Genomic DNA, 18,186 nt, shown 5'->3' on the forward strand with positions numbered 1-18,186 from the left:
GCTTGCTTGAGGTGGTCCATGCTAAGTTCAGAACTTACCAGATTGAGACCCAGAATTCAGGATGACTGATGAATGCCATGGTGAGAGGGTGTTTGCTTTCAGGGTATTTCTTCCTACCAGAATTTGTTGTGTGTTTACCAGCGCTGATGTTACACAGGTTCCTTAGTGGCTCTGTAGGGACGGTTTCAGGTTGTGCGGGCTTTCACAGAAGCTTTCACAATGGTGAAGACAAGTGTGCAAAGGCGTGAGGTTCTGAGCAACCTGATCCAGCTGGAGATATCCCTGCTCACTGCAAGGAGGGTTGGACTAGAGGACCTTTAAAGGTTCCTCCCAACTCAAACAATTCCATGGTTCTATGAGACACCAGAGTGATCTCACACCCTTAATAAATGAAACACAAGGGCTCTGATTTGGAACCTTCTGAGTGTTTTTGGGGATGTGTTTACTTTAAAGTGGGTGTTTACTGTAGTGAGAGAGAAGCTGTGGTACTGAAACCTGTTTTAAGAACTGATTTCCTCAACAAGTAATAGACAGCAGTGCTATTCCAAAAGACATTTTCAGACTCAACAGTTGGCTGCCTTGAGTTTGCAGCCTGTCCCCATTTCATTGTCTCTGGAGTTGCAGGACAAGTCAGGCCATTTCAAACAAGCTTTGCTAAGGAGCATTACTAAGGACAAGCATCAGCAGCTACCTTCTCCAAGTGGTGCAGAGCACAGTCTTGCAGAGTGTTGCACTGAAGCACCCGGTGATGAGTATCCCCACCTGCCAATCCCCATGTGATGTGTGAGGTATTCCTGGGACCACAAACACCTTGCATGGTTCTAGGCCTATAGGACAGTCATTGCCCCCAGGTCATATTTGGGACAGGGAGAAATGTGCTATTGGAAACTGAAATACTGGAGGTGGAAAAGTCCTCACCTTGCTTTGCAAGGACATTTCCAAATGTTATTTTAATATTTGTTATACAGAGGGAAAACAGGCATAGCTCTGCAGCCTTGTTCAAAGTCCATATCATCTCTTAATAAAAGAACATTTTCTAATGGATATCTGCCTGGAGTGGGGATGGGATGGAGGTGGGGAGAGGAATCATTTCACCCTGTTGCGTGCAAGGGGAGAGTGGCTCAGTAGCTATGTCAAGAAATGCTGATATGGAAAAGAGACTCCAGAAGGGAATTAATTGCTTTCTTAGGGGTATGAAAATGTGATTTTTGGTTGAGGTGTCTCCATGGGACTCCACAAACAATGACAGCAAACCGTACCCTGTTCTTGTACCAGATGTTGCCTTCAACTTTCAACTACTCATGGGGATGGGATTGCAATTTATTATAATCAGGGTGGTACCAAGGAGAACATTGGTGAAAGATGAATATTTGACCTTTAAAAAACCCTTTAGTTTCATGTAATGTGATTTAGCAGCTACAGATTAGAGAGAGGAGCCAGCATCAAACATGCAATGGCTTTTGTAATACAGTGTTCTGTGTGCTGATGCACACACTGTAATACAGTGTTCTGTGTGCTGATGCACACACACATGCAGCTACAGGCTTTCAGGTAGACCTGGGTTCTCTCTTAATTTTCATTGTTTCACATGGGATGTTTCCTTGGTTAATTGCCTGCCCCAGCAACACAGCCCCATGCTGAGCAGGCTTGTGCTGCAATTTGTTTTGCTTTGCAGCACCTGCAGTGGAAATGGATGAACTTCTTCTGGAGAGAAGCATGGAGTCTCTCTGATACCAGCACTTAAATCAGGGCTGACGTGTCTGTACACCTTGGAGAAGGGTGTTTTAACCAGCCATAAATTCATGTCTACGTTTGTGCTTCAGCCCATTCTGTTCTAGTCTGTGCCTCTACCACAACAAGAGAGCTGAGTATGGCAAGTATCCATCCCTTGGTTTAGCCAGCAGTGTGGTGACAGCAGTGCTTTTTTTCCCCAGCACACCAGTGTAAATGAACCTCCAGTGTAAACGGAGGCCCCTTGTGGGGCCTCTCTGTTCACTGGGGGCTGAACTCAGAGATTTGACCACTTTTTGAGCTCGCAGTGTAATGCATGGGGATGTAATGGGAGAAAGGTCAGGACTAGGCATAGTCTCTCTTTTGTCACTGGTTGTCCCTGCTTATCCTCACATCCAGATTCCCCAATCCAGTTACCCCAAAGGCGTTTCTGTAAAGTGAAACATTTTTAGGGGTATTGATCTAAGCCATAGAGTCATCTTTAACAGTGTTTTCTGGTCTCCCCTTGGGAGCTGGTTGCCCTCCAACACTGGATATTTTATTTGCTGTGTATTGCAGGGTACCTGAAACAAGACAAATCTTGTCTCACAATCATCAGTCAACAGCCCCCAGCTGTATCTCATTGGCCAGAAGTGCTCCCAGCTGGATGCCCCAGGGGTGCAGCCCATCCTGCTTGGATGAAATGGATGTGTTCTTGCAGATACATCAGGATGTGACTCACACCACAGAGACAGAGCATCTACCTCGAGGAGGATAGGGAAGAGCTCTGGGGAGATTGAAGGTCACAGGGGAGGGTGGGGAAGGTGGCCTGGGAAGTGGGGAGACAATCAGGCAGCACGTTTTAGTTCTCCCTTTGCTATTCCACTTTGGGAAATTGAGTCTTCCCTGTTTGTTGTGGTGTTTTCCTCCTTCAAGTAGTGATTTTCATCAGCCCTCCCCCACACTTAATTCTCAGCCTGGACAAGGTGAGAGGTTGTGCTTTTTGTCTGTTCATCCCTGCAGCTCAGGATGGGATGCTGAATAACCTTTGGAATAGAAACCTCTTCTTGCTGGAGATCTAGTCCTCATTTTCTCTCTCAGAGATATCTGAGACAAGCTCCCACATTTTTAGCCTACTCTGTCCTCTGCAGAACATCTTTGCTGAAAAGCAGGGATGGGTTTGGTACGTGTGCCCTTCTGTATTTGCCTTTACATTTGGAAGAAAAGCAAATACTGACCATGTTCATTGATGAATACAATACTCATTGTATTCATCATCTTGTTTATATTTCATTTCTTTCTACTGCCCCGAACAGACTTAACTAACTCATAGTATTAATAATAGGAGTTTCTACTAATAGAGCTCCTTCCATCTGTGGAGTTCAAATTATGGACAAACACATTAGACTCATTTAAGAGGTGGATTTAGCCTGTGCAACGTGTCCAAATGCAGATGTGGCTGCAAGAATCAGGGAGAAAATGCAAAGGCTCCTGATCTCAGCCCTAGCCTCAGCTCAGCTGATCTGGTACAGCCATTTCAGGGGAAAGAAAAATAACCATTCTAAAGACAAGATGTGAGGGATGCTCAGGAAGAAATTGAGCCTCATCTCTGGAGACTGCTGAATTTCACAGGGTTTTCCCAAAGCAGCAAAAGGAGCAATGTCCCGAGCTTTGGCCTCTATAGTTATCAGCATGAAAAAACCATGAGCGTGAAATCAAACAACAGGCTTCAAATGGGAGCTACAATGACACTAATTTGTATGTACCATTATTTGATCTTCCTACCTACTAGGTTTAAGGTAAACCACACTGGAATATCAAGCAGACATTAAATGAAACAGTGTCATTAATTCAATCCAATGAGATACGTTTTATATAACAAAGGGATTTGTTCTGATACTCAAACAATGTATATTAATGAAAGAGTCGAAATGGATTCATTTTGTTCTCAAAGCAAACACATTAAGGAAAGCCATCAAGAAGTAAAGAACACGGCTATTTTTTTTTTTTTTTTAAACTGTGCTTTATTTAGGGCTAAGCTGGAAAGCGTCATTCAATAATTACAGAAGATTACAAGGAGTTTTAGGGAATTGAGAGTGAAAGAGCAGTTGTATGGAACTGCAGCTGCGTTACACATCTGTACTTCCTAGCTGTGGGCTCAGTTTGCTTCAGTCCTTACTCTGGCAAAATGCTCGTTATATCCCCATGAGAGTTTTGGAAGAGTAAGGACTGCACGGTCAGGCCCAGTATGTAATCAAAATTAACACTAGAAAAAAAAAAAAGGAAAAAAAAAGAAAAAGGAAAAAGAATAAAGAAAAAATGTTCGAGATTGAGATTAAAAAATACTGAGAAAAACAAGCAAGAGCATAAACTGAAATATAACAGAAGTATAACCAAATAAATAATCAAAAACAATTATCACACTGCTCAATCGATGCAAACAAGTGTGAGAATGATGTAAATCAAGTTTTAAGACTGTGAAAATAAATTATAATAAATATGATATACTTTAAAATATATGTGTTCTTAAATAATTCATTGTTTTTTCTGAGTCAGATTTTTTAAAGCAATGTCTTATTTTTAACTGCTCTAAAGTCATTTACCAAAGATAAATATCGTGCTTTCATTAAATAGTTTTCCTTGTTTTTTCTCTATCATTACAATTAAAAGTCCTACAAAATATGCAAATTTATTTACAGAAAACAGAGCCAGCATCTTTTTTTTTTTAAACATCCCCCTGTTTTTCAAAATTCCTTGTAAACAGTTTCAGAAATTCTTCAAAGAGATTGTTTCTTTAGTTTACTTTTTATGTTTTTTTTTTTTTAGGTTTTTAAAGTTTTTTTTAGTTTTTTTTTTTTTTTTCTTTTTTAAGATTAAGGTACTAGGCTAATCCCTTGCCCTGAAGGTTTCTAGAGCAAATGTGGAAGCTACTGAAGCATAGGATGATGGGATTTTTGCGGACAGCAGATCATGAAGACATGAAGCGTTTAGCTGTGTTTTGTTGTTCAAGTTAGAACTAACGTCTGATAAAAAGACAGCTGTTTTTTTCCCATTTGCATTGTCTACAGAATTGAGTCTTGTCTTGTTTATTTTTTAATAGCTGGAATGCTTGCAGTTAAAAAAGCTGCCAAAATAGCCATTTTTCTCCTTTTTCTCCTCGATAAATAACAGCATCCAACAGCAATTGGCAGAGAGTAGGAATTTATGCTCAATCTAAACTCTACAAAAATTACAGTTCTACAACATCTTTGTTTTTAGCATTAACGCTAACTTCTATGTAGTATTATTTTTTTTTTGCTTTTTTGTTTTTTTTTATTTTTATGTTGTCTAATTTTTTCTATTATATAGGTATTTTAAACTTTCTTTTTTTAAATTCTGTACAACTATTAGGATTTTAAATGGGGAGAGTTAGAAGCATTTACAAACCTTTTTGTTTTCCATTTAATATCAACCATCTTTCCTTTCTCTTTTCTATGCCTTTTTATGTACTTAATTATGTATTTATTTATTTACTTTTTTTTTGCTTTTCATAGATATCCATCTTACCTGCCTTTAACAACGCAATCCTTGCGTAGTATACAGAAAACCATATGAAAGCTTCATAGACTCTAATTAATGTATAACCAAAGAACCTCCCAAAGTATCAAAGAACTATTATCTTGCCATTTTAAAAGCATTTAAGCATTTGTAATTTTTTTGTGGCTTTTTTTTGTTTTTTTTTTTGTGGCTTTTTTTTTTGTTTTTTTGTTTTTTTTTTTTTTAAGGTTTTTTTTTTTTTTTTAGGTTTTACATATTTCATATAATCGCTCTCAAAAACTGTTTTAGGAACAGCTCAGAGAAAAGGAAAGAACTTCCATATTTTACATACAGCTACAAGTCTGCGGTAAAAAGTTTTGTCCTTTGGTCCCTATATAGCTAAGGAATGACAGATAAAGATGCTCAGTGGCTGTTACCATGGGTCTCGCATGGTAACTGCATCCTTGGTGGCAAACAGGCACTCCTTTGCCAGTATCCAGGTTTGCATCTCCTGTTTGAAGAAAAGCCGCTGTGGTGATATCAGTGTCTCTTCAGAAATCCCGGTTGATCTTCCTCCTGCTCTGATTTTACTTTATGTGTTTGTTTGTTTTCAAGCGCATGTCCTTCGAAGTCAGCAGATGTGATACTTTTCTTGAAGAAATGTTACAGTCTAAACAATCAAAGAGAGAATAGGTCTGAAGTCTTCAGCTTGACTGATATTTGCTGATATGTCAAAGGTGTAATCCAACAGTTCACTTTTTTTTTTAATATATATATACTTTTTTTTTTTCTAAATGTGGCCCATTCAGCTGCTGCCCTAAAAAATGAAGAAGATCATTGCAAATTAAATCAAAAAGGGGAGGGGGAAGTAGGGAAGGTGTGGGGGGAATATTTGAGACAGGGGGGAAAAAAAGACCTAAAAATGAAAATGAAATTAAAATCAAGCCTGTTCTTTTTGGCCCAATCCTGCTCCTGTTGAAAGTAATGGATGTTTTCTTCTCCCTTCAATTGGGACAGGATGGGGCTTCTGCTTTGGTGTTTTGCTTTTGAAGGCCTTGGCTCTGATTCTGCTCCCACTTAACATCAACAGAAGGATTCCCCTTGACTTCAGTGGGAACCGGATCAAACCCAAAGTAAGCAAGGTAGTCACGATCATGATAAAGAAAAACACAATTGTTCCTATTAGTAATAATAATAAATCAAAATAATATTAGGGCGTGTCTATGTAAATCTGTATCACTACGTATGTGAAGACAGCGGCATTTTAATTATTTTTAGGTGCCGCTTTACAACGCCAGATCACAATCTTGCTTGGCAGGCTTTTGTAGGGTGAAAGGCATCAGAAAAGGGTAGTTCTGTATTTTAATGGGGTGCCATCTCTGACAGTGTATGAGCTTTCTGTGGAGACGTAGCTGCCAATAACATCTACTCCTTTGTGAATGTCAGAAAGTAAGACTTTGAACAGGCAATTTATAGGAGGTAAAATAAAAAAGACTGTTAGAATAAACTTTTTTTTTGAAAAAAATTAAAAAAATAAAGCTAACATTTCTTAAATAAAAAAAAAAAATTAAAAAAAATAATCATGATCCGACTAGGCTTGACATTTAAGTAGGATGCTTAATCATTAAGGATTAGCTCTTATCTCCTTCTAGCAAGCAGGTTCTTCTTATACACTCGGTGATTTATTACATCAAGAAACTTAGAAACTGCAAAAGGTCCACTCTGGTGGAAAAGTGTCATGCGGAATATCAATCCATGCTGGCAGGTTTTCACACTGTTGGTTCAACAAACAGCAAACCGTACACAGCAGTCTAAACAATTACAACACCAAAAATAATAATATAATAAAAAAATAAAAAACACTCGTCAAGGACCCTTTTTCAGTTGTAAACAAAAAGATGCATTTTGCTTTTTGATCTGGATGGGTTTTTTTCCCACTCAATGCCTCCCTCCCTCTAAGCAATTAATTTTTGCTGGAGTTGCTGTAATACGGCACCTTAGAATTAGGAATTCTTGAAAAGACATACAATGAGGCTTTTCTTGGGGTTGCTTTTTTTGATTACTATAGTTTGAAAACTACCATTACTATCATTAGTCTTTTTAGTTTTGATTTGGTTTTTCCGGTTTGGTTTTTTTTTTTTTTTTTTTTTTTTTTTTTTTAATTTTTAGAAAGTGATTTGAAATATCCTAAGGGGAAAAAAAAAGGTGTCAATTGAAAAAGGCCCCAATTCTCCGGAAAAAAAAAATAATCACAAGATTTTCAGTGCAAAAAATTAACCACACATTTTTCTCTCTATATTTTTTTCCAAATTATCTGTAGTTATAACAATCCCATTTTTTTTCTAAAGAATTAGGAATCCATCTTTTTTTTTTCCTTCTATGTGACATCTAAAGAAGCATAAAACGCTGACGAGAAATCAAACGACAAATAAAGAAACCACTGCAAGCACCAAAAACGAAACGAAAATGAGCACAGCAAAAAATTGTGGCAGCACAAAGTCAAAAAAGGCACATGTGATCATGACTGGCCAATCATCAACTGATACAACATCCAAGAAAAATGCTTCAATCACGGCACCTGCACGAAACTTGACGGCATGTCATGCAACCAATTCTTAGCTTGTTACATGACGCCATCATGTCACACTTTCAACTTCGAGTTGATTTGAACTTACGGCCTGGGGAACTGTATTCTCCACTTTCATGTCATTACGAGAACTTTTTTCCTAGCTCAGCGCGAGACTGTGGTGGATTTGACTGGCTCTTGGTTGGAATTTGATTGAATGACAAAAGAAGAAAAGATTTTTTATATATATATATTTATATATAGTGTGGAAAAGGGGAAAGGTGGGGAAAGAAGATATATATAAAAATAATAATTAAAAAAAAAGTTACAAACACAGCATCAATCAAAAAATTCTAATGAAAATACTTGCCATTAAACTATAGAAAACGAAACAAGAATGAGAGCAAAACAAACTAACTGAACAGAAAAAAAGAAAGGAAAAGAAGAAAAGAAAATAAGGAAGAATGAAAAAAAAAAAAAAAAGGATGGAGGAGGCCTAGCCAGAGACACACACATAAAACACACACTTAAATGTGGACACACGGTCAACAGCGAACAGGAACAGAGCGTGATGCAGTGGCTGTTGAGGAGAGCATGCACTGAATGGATGAGCGCAGACACAGATCGGTTTGCGGAGTCTGGAAAATAAACACATTCACTGCCAACCAGAATGCTTTCGTTAGCACCGGCCTTCCCCACACCACCCCCAGCCACCTGGGCTTCACTGGATGGCTGGTCAGAGTCCTCTGGGAGCCTCTCCATTGCCTTGGATGGACTCCGGAGCAGGTACCGCTCGGATTTGGTTTACATCACAAGTTTAAAATTGTGGGGGAGTAATAGGCCAAGAGCTGCTGTGGCTACTGAGAATAAATAAATAAATAAATAAAAACCCAAACCAAAACAACAACAACAAAAAAGAAAAACAAAAAGGAAAGCAGCTACTGCTGGTTGCTGCATGTCCATTTAGCAGTTCACAGGACGGCGGGCTCTGAAACAGCAATGCTGGTATGGTGTGGGAAGCAGACTTGTAGGAGGACTCGGATGATACAATGGTCCCTAAATCAGCGTCATTAAAAGAAGGACATTTACTCCTTTGGAATTTAGCTCTGGCCTGAATTGAAAAGTTAATGGAAAACAAAAGGAATAAGAGAAAGAGAAGAGAAAAGGAGAGGAGAGGAGAAGAGGAAGAGGAAGAGGAGAGGAGAGGAGAGGAGAGAAGAGAAGAGAAGAGAAGAGAAGAGAAGAGAAGAGAAGAGAAGAGAAGAGAAGAGAAGAGAAGAGAAGAGAAGAGAAGAGAAGAGAAGAGAAGAGAAGAGAAGAGAGAGGAGAGGAGAGGAGACGAGAGAAGAGAAGAGAAGAGAAGAGAAGAGAAGAGAAGAGAAGAGAAGAGAAGAGAAGAGAAGAGAAGAGAAGAGAAGAGAAAAGAAGAGAAGGAGATAAAGCAGAAATGAAAGAAAAAAAAGAAAAAACAAAAGGAGAAAGGAAAGGAAAAAGCAAAGGACAAAGAAAAAGGAAAAGGAATAAAACCTGCCAGGGGCTGGTTGCTACAATCTGTAGAAACACCCTGTTCCTTTCCTATGAAGGAAAATGTCCCTTTACTGGGCCACGGAGTTTTGCCTCAGTACACCAAAAATCACTGCACAGAACAATACACTTGTCTCAGTCAGCAGCTATGCACCCTGTTCCTCAGGTATTGCCTTTCTGTCCCTTGGCAGGGCTCATATCTCTCCTCGCAGCCTATTTCTGAAAAGTCACTGCACACGAATGAAATTTCACCTCCTGTCGGGGTGTCACAAGAATATTGTTGGCAGTTCTTATCCTGAAGTCATGCACACTGGCTAGCGAAAATTCTTTCCCTAGCTTTTTGTTTGTTTGTCTGGGGTTTCTTTACTGTTTCTGTGAACTGAAACATGCTTTCTTGGCTACAGCAGCTATGCTCAGCTGACAAGAGATGATGCTGAACTAAACCCCTCATCTGAGCTCTGGCTTCAGCTACACACTTCCCAGTGTTGGCTGCTGTTTTGGTTGAAGCTGACTCCTTCTTGATGGCCTGGCCCCAAAGTCTTGCCCTTTGGTGATCTGAAAGTGTCAACCTGAGCTTCCTGGGGTTTGACATAGACAAACTTTGCATCTGCCTGGTACCCCCAAGGCAGATGCAAGATCTGTGTCTACAGTTATTTCACAAGCCCAGATGGGGAAAACTGTCCTTTTGAAGATGGCCCAGGATAGAATTGTTGTCATTTGTGTCCCTAGGTACCCAAGAGCAAATAGTGTCAGCTATACAGCTTCCAGAAGAGGAAAAGATCTCTGGCATCCCTCTTACCCCTCTGGGCTTTCTGGCCATGTCATAACACAGGAAAAACAAGCAGCTGGGAAAGGAAGGAGAGCTGTCAGCACCATCACAGCAAGACCTGTCTCTTTCCTTACCTCAGCTGTGCCAGTAGGAAAAGGAAGGGTTAACAAGCTTTGATTCAATGGATGGATGAAGGCAGCAACAGGAATGGGAGAGATCTGGTGGAGCAAACAATATCCTGCTCTATTCCTGGGGAGTAGCAACAACATGTCTCCTCTCTGGGGTTGTAGTGTGGGATAGCACCCGCTGCAGGGTCAGGAGTGCAGCTTAGTGGGCAGTGGGTTTACACATGGATGCTAGATCCAGGCAACTGTGCTGAGGAGCTGCTGGGGAGAGGTCCTTTGCTGTAATTTTACTGAGGAAAAGATTTAATGTGCAGAGTGGGAAGGACCGGGCTGGTGTGCCAGTGACCACTGCTTTGGAGGTGGTACTACCATCCCTCTGCCTGTCCTCCACAGACACCCTCAGACACTGCAGATGAAACACATGCGTGCACGCACACACACACACACACACACACACACACACACACAAACATTTATATGTACAGATGAAAGATTAGGACTTGCTGAGGCTAAAGAAACAGAAAAAAAAAGAAAAAAGCCACCTGAAAATATTCTTTCACACAAGAGTTACATGTGGTCATCCTGTCTGCATAACTTGGGTCTGTGTTTCAAGCACCAGATGAAAAGCGGGGGTCTGCAGCAGCTACCTTGTTAGTGGACAGGAGAAGATCCTTTGATAGTCTCAAGGGACATGTCCAAGATCTTGCTCCACTGAACAAACCATAGACAAATAAATCTGGTAAACGCCCAACTTCTTCTTGGAAGCACCTAAGTCCCTAACAGCCTGGGACTGTTCTCCATGAACACTGGAGAGAGATAAGGGCATGAAGTCCTAATGATGGGATTCAAGACATCTTCATCTGAACAGATCACTCTAGGACAGTATTAGTAGAGACACACAGGGACTGTAGGTCCCAAATCACTCCTGCTTAGGAACTGTTTCAGATAAGACTGTGAGTCATGGCCAAAAGGACCCAGTATCTCTCTCGTGGTTATAATGAGGACCCTGACTGACTTGCTGTGAAGGGGATAGTTACAGTGTAGGTCTATACCATCAGGGAAAATGAATCTTGGTTAAAGCCACGGTTAGACAAACATAAATCTAGTCATGTCCTTGCAACCTGTGCTGTCAGCACCGTAGTCCTAATGCTACAAACACCTCTGTTGCAGTAAAGCTTTTAACAGCAGTTCCTGGCTGGACTGTGAGGATAAGCTCCGCACTGTGGGAGGCACTCACTGCCCACGAGTGTGGTACTGGGTGCTAAGGGAGCTGGCAGAGGCCCTCACTAAGCAACTCTGTTGCTTATCAGCAGTCCTGTTAACCAGAGAAGTGCCAGTTGATGTAGGTTAGCCAGTGTGATGCCCATCCACAAGAAGGGCTGGAAGGAGGATCTAGAGAGCTACACATCTGTCAGCCTGACCTCAGTGCTGGGGAAGCTCATGAAGCAGATCATCCTCAGTGCCATCCTGCAGCACATGCAGGACAACCAGGGGATCAGGTCCAGTCAGCATGAGTTTGTGAAAGACAGGTCCTGCTTGACCAACATGATCCCCTTCTGTGACAAGGTGATCTGTTTAGTTGATGAGGGAAATGCTGGGAATGTGTCTATGTGGACTTCAGTAAAGCCTTTGACAGCATTTCCCACAGCATTTTCCAGAAGAAACTGACTGCTTGTGGCTTGGATGGGTGCACTGTTGCCTGGGTAAAGATCTGGATGATGCTTGGGCCCAAAGAGTGTGAGTGAATGGAATGACATCCAGCTGGGGCTGGTCAGTAGTGGTGTTCCCCTGGGCTCAGCACAGTAGGAGGCTGAGGGGGAGACCTTATCACTCTCCCTCTGAAAGGAGGTTGCAGACCGGTGGGGGTCAGTCTCTTCCCCCAGGTAACCAGTGACAAAGCAAGAGAAAACAGCCTTGGGTTGCAATAGGGGTGGTTTAGATTGGATATTAGGAAAAACTTCTTCACTGAAAGGCTTGTTGGGCACTGGAATTGGCTGCCTTGTGGTGTCACCATTCCTGAAGATGTTTAGAAAAGGTGTAGCTGTGGTGCTTAGAACCACAGTTTAGTGGTGGACTTGTCAGTGCTGGGTTAATGATTGAATTCAATACTTTTAGAGGTTTTTTACAGCCTAGTCTATACTATGATTCCATGATACCCTTAAAGCAGGTAGGTGACCTGAGAGGGGTGTGCAAGTTGCTGCATAAGCCTAACAGTCCCTGACTATCTGGTGAGTGCCACAGCAGCAGTCACTGTATATCTCCTAAGCTGCAAAGGCAGCCAGAAGCAGGTACAAGCTTGCTCTCTGCCTTCACAGGACCACAAATTTGTCCCAACTCTGCCACCATCGTGGTGGGCTACCAGGTTGAGTTCTTCCCCTGCAGAAATCTACTGCCTCCAGTTCCACATCGTTTCTACCATGTCTCTCCCCTGAGTCCTTATTAGTTAAGTCTCCACTGATCATCTCTGTCCCTCTTTTCTTGTCTTGGAGGTAAGAAACCTCCCCCTGAAGAAACTCAAAGGCTGTCACTTCTTCCAGCAGCAAAGTGACAGCATCCTGTACTCACATGGAAGCCTCTGATCGTGGCATATACTGACTTCTTCACCTTTATACAATATATAATAATCTCCATTTACACACACATGTGTGCCTTTGTACCCAAAACTGCAGTCAGAATCCTGTCCTTCTGTCTGCTGGAGCCTGTGGCCATGCACACCTACTGGAAGGAACTGGACATGTTTTTGCTGCTGGTGATAGATCTTCACAGCTATTGCCTCTGAAGCTGATCAATATTATTAAAATTCCAGCCAATGTTTTTCTCCCCTGCCTTTTGTACTGTTTCTATAGCAATTTCCCTCTCTGTTTTTGCCTTCAATGCTGGATGGCTCTGCTTTCCTTATGCCTCAGTCCTCCTCTTCACTGTACCCCAATACCAACCCACACAGATTCTCCCCCTCCGCCCCCCCCCCCCCCCCAGCTCCTCCCCGGAGTGTCTGGCAGAGGTGGAAAAAGGAGGCAGGGCTCTCCAAAACAGAATCCGTCCCTTTGACAACCACTGCTAAGGCTGTGTGGTGAGCCCAAGATTAGGAGCCCAAATGTGTTAGAGTGGGAAGGGCAGTGCAGTGAAGGGGACTTTGCAGCCATGCTAGGATTAAAAGAAGCCTGATCATTTATACCAGACATCAACACAATCAACACATTTACCTGGTCTCTTGGGGTGCTCTTTTCAGTGGGGGGGGGGGGGGGGGGGAAGAATGTTTTTGTCAGATGCTTCAGTTCTAACATCTGAAGGTTAAAAAGGAGGCAGATTGTATCTATGAGTCTTTATATACATGAAAATGCACAGCAACAGACCCACATGTATATGTACAGAGGTATTACATATACATACATATCAACAGAGACAATTGCACACACACAACAGAGAAGCCAGTGTGGTCTAACAGGGAGATGGAAGTCCCGCATTTTAAATGCTAATGTTTTCTCTGTTTTGTTTTTTTTTTTTAATATGCTCGATGACCCTGCCTCATTTTTCCCATTTATAAATTTAAGGTGATGATAAAAATTAGGTCTTAAATTGCAATGCCCTTCTTTCAAATAATTGTATGACTTACTTGCTGTACAGTGCTGTTACTAGGATTGCTCTCATTTAACTATGTTACATTAAGAGCTAGTTGAAAAATGACAATTATTTTCCGGAGGAAAATTGTCATTATTTTGGCTTTCTTTCATGTGAATATTTTAGTTAATAAACAAAACAAATCAGGGATGGGGGAGGTGGCCAGAGAAATAGATTAATTTTGCCTTTTTTTAATCAGTCTGAAAACCAGTCCATTTTTAAGAGGAATTTAGTGTTTTGAAGGCCAACATTTTTAATCAAGACAGTTATGCTTTTTGTGCTGTTTGCATTTCTTTTTTAATCTACTGGAATGAAAATTTGCTGAGGAAACATCCAGTTTGGTCAAAATGTCACTTTTTGGTCATCCCCTCCTCCCCCAGCTTGTTTGATGAAAAATTGTCAAGCAGCAATAGCTGTGCCACCTCTGATTTATCTATTTTTCTAGAGCCATTAGTCTCAAGCAGCAGATGAAAATGCACCACAACAGAGCAGCTGCTCCTGGAGAAGCCAGCTTGGACAGTCAGAAAATGTCATTGGCTCCCTGAGCAGTGTTGCCTTTTCTCACTCTGCCCCCGAGCAGTGGCAGAAGAGGTGGCCACAGGGTGGTGGGGGTCACAAGGGTGGTGGAGGAGTCCCAAAAAAGACGTGGAGGTGTGTGGTGGGAGGAAGGGCTGGGCTGGGCAGAGTGGGATTTAGGGTGGGCTGGTGCAGGAGGGAGCTCTGCCCACTGCCAGGGCTGCAGCTGGGAGCAACTAAGGGCTTGGTAAGGTCTGAGTGGTCACAGCCCTGTCCACCCTCCTCAGCAACATGCAGAATTTACGTGCTCATGCAGATGTAGCTATGGCTCTATTCCTCTCTCAGCTCTGTTTTGCCAACCAAGAGCTTTGCAGGCAAAGTTCAGTGCAATGAACTCAGGTCATTTTGAGAAGCAGCGATGCGAAAGGTCAAATGACTGTTATATGGCTACTTATCCAGCAAAGGATGCCACCTCTTTCCCTCCCAATGGCCAAGCCAGTGAGTCCTGTGCCCTGAGGAGCATTTATCCTGCCTCATACCAAGTGCTCACCCCTACTTTCGCTGCAGGTGAATATTAGGTGAGAGAGGAAATTAAGCTTCCTTTCTGCATACAATGAAAGGTTCTTTATTACAAGGGGGCCTCAAGGAGTTTTCTATCTCCTGAGCATTGTACCAACAGTTTAATTAAAAAAATGTACATGGTTGAGAACGAAGTCTAATTGGGAAGCTGTAAGAAAGCCTCTGTCCAGTCTCCACCGTTTCTGCTTTTTCCCTTTATAGATTGAGTAGACCTTATCAAAATGATGATGAAACCAGTGCTACACTCTCCTGTTTTAGTTGCTGACCATTAGATAGGGATGCCTGCTACCCTTTTCCTTTCCTCAGCAGACCCCTAGGATGACCTCCTGATCGAGTCCAGCTCGTAGATCTCAGGAGGGTCAATTAGGTTGCCTGTGCCCTCCCAGTAGGTTGCCTGATATACCCCACCAGTGGCTGCAGTACCTGCCACAAGACATGAGAGCCCCCAGCTCCTGCCAGGCTGGGGGGGGTAATAACTTGGTCTGTAGTTGCTCACCAGGTACAGGAAGGGTGTGTTGGAGTGGTGCTTGTGGGGGTTGCAAAGGGAGGAGACCCCAGCTCTTCTCCCAGCCTGACATCCCTTTCAGGAACATGTTCTCCCTCTCAAAGCTGGTCCTGTGTGACTTCACTCTCCTTCTGCCAAGGCTGTTCAGCTCCATTCCTGGTCTCTGTACCCCTTTAAATCAGAATGCAGCCAGGAACACATACTCCCAGCTTGCAACACTCAATTACTCCTTCTGATATTTTATTTTTTTGCCTGCAGCTTCAAATTACCTTCAAGGTGCACAGTGCAATTAGCTAAAAATATTTCCTGCTTCATTTTAATTGCACTAAAACTCTGATGTACCTCCAGTGAGGTGCTGTAAGGTAGAAATTGGTGCCCCAAATATTTCAAATTGATTAAAGTCCAGGATGACTCAATAAGCTTACATAGTTCTATTAATTATTGAATACTAATAATTTTTTGTTTAAAACCCCACAAACATTTTTGAAGCCAAATTCTGTATGAAGCTTCTAAAAGAAGATACTTTTACTAAGGAGATGGTTACTCTTTCTGAGTTGGAGAAAGATAAGACAAGAATTCCACCATATAGTTGGAGTGGTTTCCATCTGAAGAATTCACATCCCCTGGCAAATTTTAGTATCTCAGAATTTGATTCTGAAAACACTTATGCATGTGACTTATGTCTGTGACTCATTTCACTGCTATAGCTGAGGTATTTATATGATTCTAATTTAGAATTGGATCACATTTTTGTTTAAAGCCTTTCTTGGTGGAAAATGCAGGTGATCAGTCAAACGTTATCACTGCTTAAAAATAGTCAAAACTTTCTGTCTGAGAATTTAAAAAGAAATCCAAAACAAAACATTTTTTTTCTGAAAGCACTGAAAACCAATGTGCTGATTCCGATGATGTCTGCTTCATAAGACTAATTCAATATACGTTGAAAAGAGTATTGAAAATAAATCCCAAATTCTATTTGCATCCAGTTGAGTCTGATCAGTCTCAGTTCTTTAGGTTTCTTTTTACCTCAGATAGCCTGTGCTTATGAAGCATGTCCCCTTGTGCCTGCAGCTGTGCTGGCTTGGGAGTGCTATCATTCCCTGATCCACAGAGCTGAACCAAGCAAATTCAGCAAGTTTCTCACCAGTCTCATACAAATGACAGGATCAAGTTAACCTAAGCCTTTTATGCTCCTCCCTCTGCCTACAAATTTGGATTAACCAAATTGAGGAATGGTAGTGGGCAAGAGGTGGGATTCAGTGCTTGGCTTACCCACTTCCATGGCTGTGAAGGAAGCCTGATAGCCATGGTGGAGTCCAGGGTAAATATCAGAAAAATGCTGCCCACCCTGCAACTCTCCCTCCCTCTTTCGTGCTCACCAGGGCAAGAAAAACCTCTGACCATCGCCAGAGCAGCTCATGTCTGCAACTGATTCTTACACAATTTTGAGGGAAATTGAAGGCGTTCAGCCTCTTGCCAAAGGGCACAACGAGAAGGTGGATCTTGGAAAAAACCCAAACCCACCAGCTCCTTGCTGTTGGTGTGCAAGTCCATGCACTTTCTTCCTCTGAAACAGAACTCCAGGAAGGCAGGTATTGGCTCCTCCTTCCCCTTGGGAATACAGGAGATGGATTAAAGAGTAGGGGAAAAAAAGTTATTTCATCGTTAGCCTGCCCCGAACAAGAAAAGGTTCCTGACACCAACAAACTAATCAACGGTGAAAGCTCATGAGGTCAAGCTTTCCCTTCTCCTCCATTATTCTTTTGATTTTTTTCTAACTGGCTGGGACTCGATAGCTCTGGCAAGTCTATAAATATAAAATCCTTTCTTGTCTTCCCCTGGAGCACACCAAGGACCATTTGAATACCCATAGGGACAAGTTAAAACTAAACAAAACCAAAGCAACTTGCAAGGAACAAGTCGTCCAGCCAATCTTCAAATGCTGACCATTCTGTAAGTCAGTCCCAAGAAACTTGTCTCTTCTCAAAAGGAATTGGGAAAGGCAGCTCTCCCTCTTAAGAGCACTCCCTCTGGGTTCAGTGTTTTGTGTGGAGATTTATGGTCAGGAATGTTAATGCCTAAAAACTGAGCTGGCTGAGCTGGAACAGGGTGAGAGCTAGGCCTGAAGGAGGCAGCCCCAGACCACCAGGGTTAAGCTCTGGCAGTGTGGGCTGCCTCCAGCACCTCAATGCCTGTGCCTGTGCCTCCTCACCTGTGCTGCCTTGGACAGCCACCAGTGCACGGCTGTAAGAGTTTCCCTGACCCGACCACCAAGAAGAACTCAACCTTAGTATAATCTGAAAAGAGGGAAACATTTGCCTGTGGAAACACTGGCCCCTACCCTATAGAATATAAAATGGTCCTGAAGTCAAATGAGAATTGTTTGTACACCATCTTGGTATGGAGGGGAAATGGTAGAGGAACAGGGAAGATTTATGGCTTGTACTACATTGGAAATACCCAAAGTTCCTGTCCCAAAGCACTGCCCATGTTCTCTCCATTGCAGCACAGGGAACTTCACTCGTCAGTCTTCTCATGGCAGAGGAAAGGCTGCTCCTTGCATCTTTCCTGTCCTTGGGCTCTCTGCTGAGATCTGTGCTCCTTCAGAGCTCTGTCTGGTAGAAAAGGAGGAAAGAAAAATGCCCCTTTCCCTACCAACAGCTGACATACAGGAATCATAGCTGCAGCATAAGCTTCTCTGATGGATTCTGCCTCAGCAAAATGAAATTAAGATTTCAGCAAACAAGCTCCAATTCCA

The 18,186-nt window shown here is 42.2% G+C and overlaps 1 protein-coding gene across 16 annotated transcripts in view; it reads right to left on the bottom strand.

Moving 5' to 3' along the window:
- Nucleotides 1-4,521: 4,521 nt before the first annotated feature.
- Nucleotides 4,522-18,186, bottom strand: part of CELF4 (CUGBP Elav-like family member 4) — a 700,175-nt gene continuing 686,510 nt past the window's right edge. For 13 of the 16 annotated variants that reach the window (XM_039567118.1, XM_019291163.3, XM_039567117.1 and 10 more), the window contains one exon: nucleotides 4,522-6,043. The gene's annotated coding sequence lies outside the window, so the exon portion shown is untranslated. Of the gene's footprint in view, nucleotides 6,044-7,901; nucleotides 7,990-18,186 lie in introns of all 16 variants that reach the window. The other 3 variants (XR_002047480.3, XR_002047479.3, XM_019291155.3) reach the window with 3 other exon arrangements.

The sequence above is a fragment of the Corvus cornix genome, chromosome Z (assembly GCF_000738735.6).
Source record: "Corvus cornix cornix isolate S_Up_H32 chromosome Z, ASM73873v5, whole genome shotgun sequence".
Taxonomy (NCBI): domain Eukaryota; kingdom Metazoa; phylum Chordata; class Aves; order Passeriformes; family Corvidae; genus Corvus; species Corvus cornix.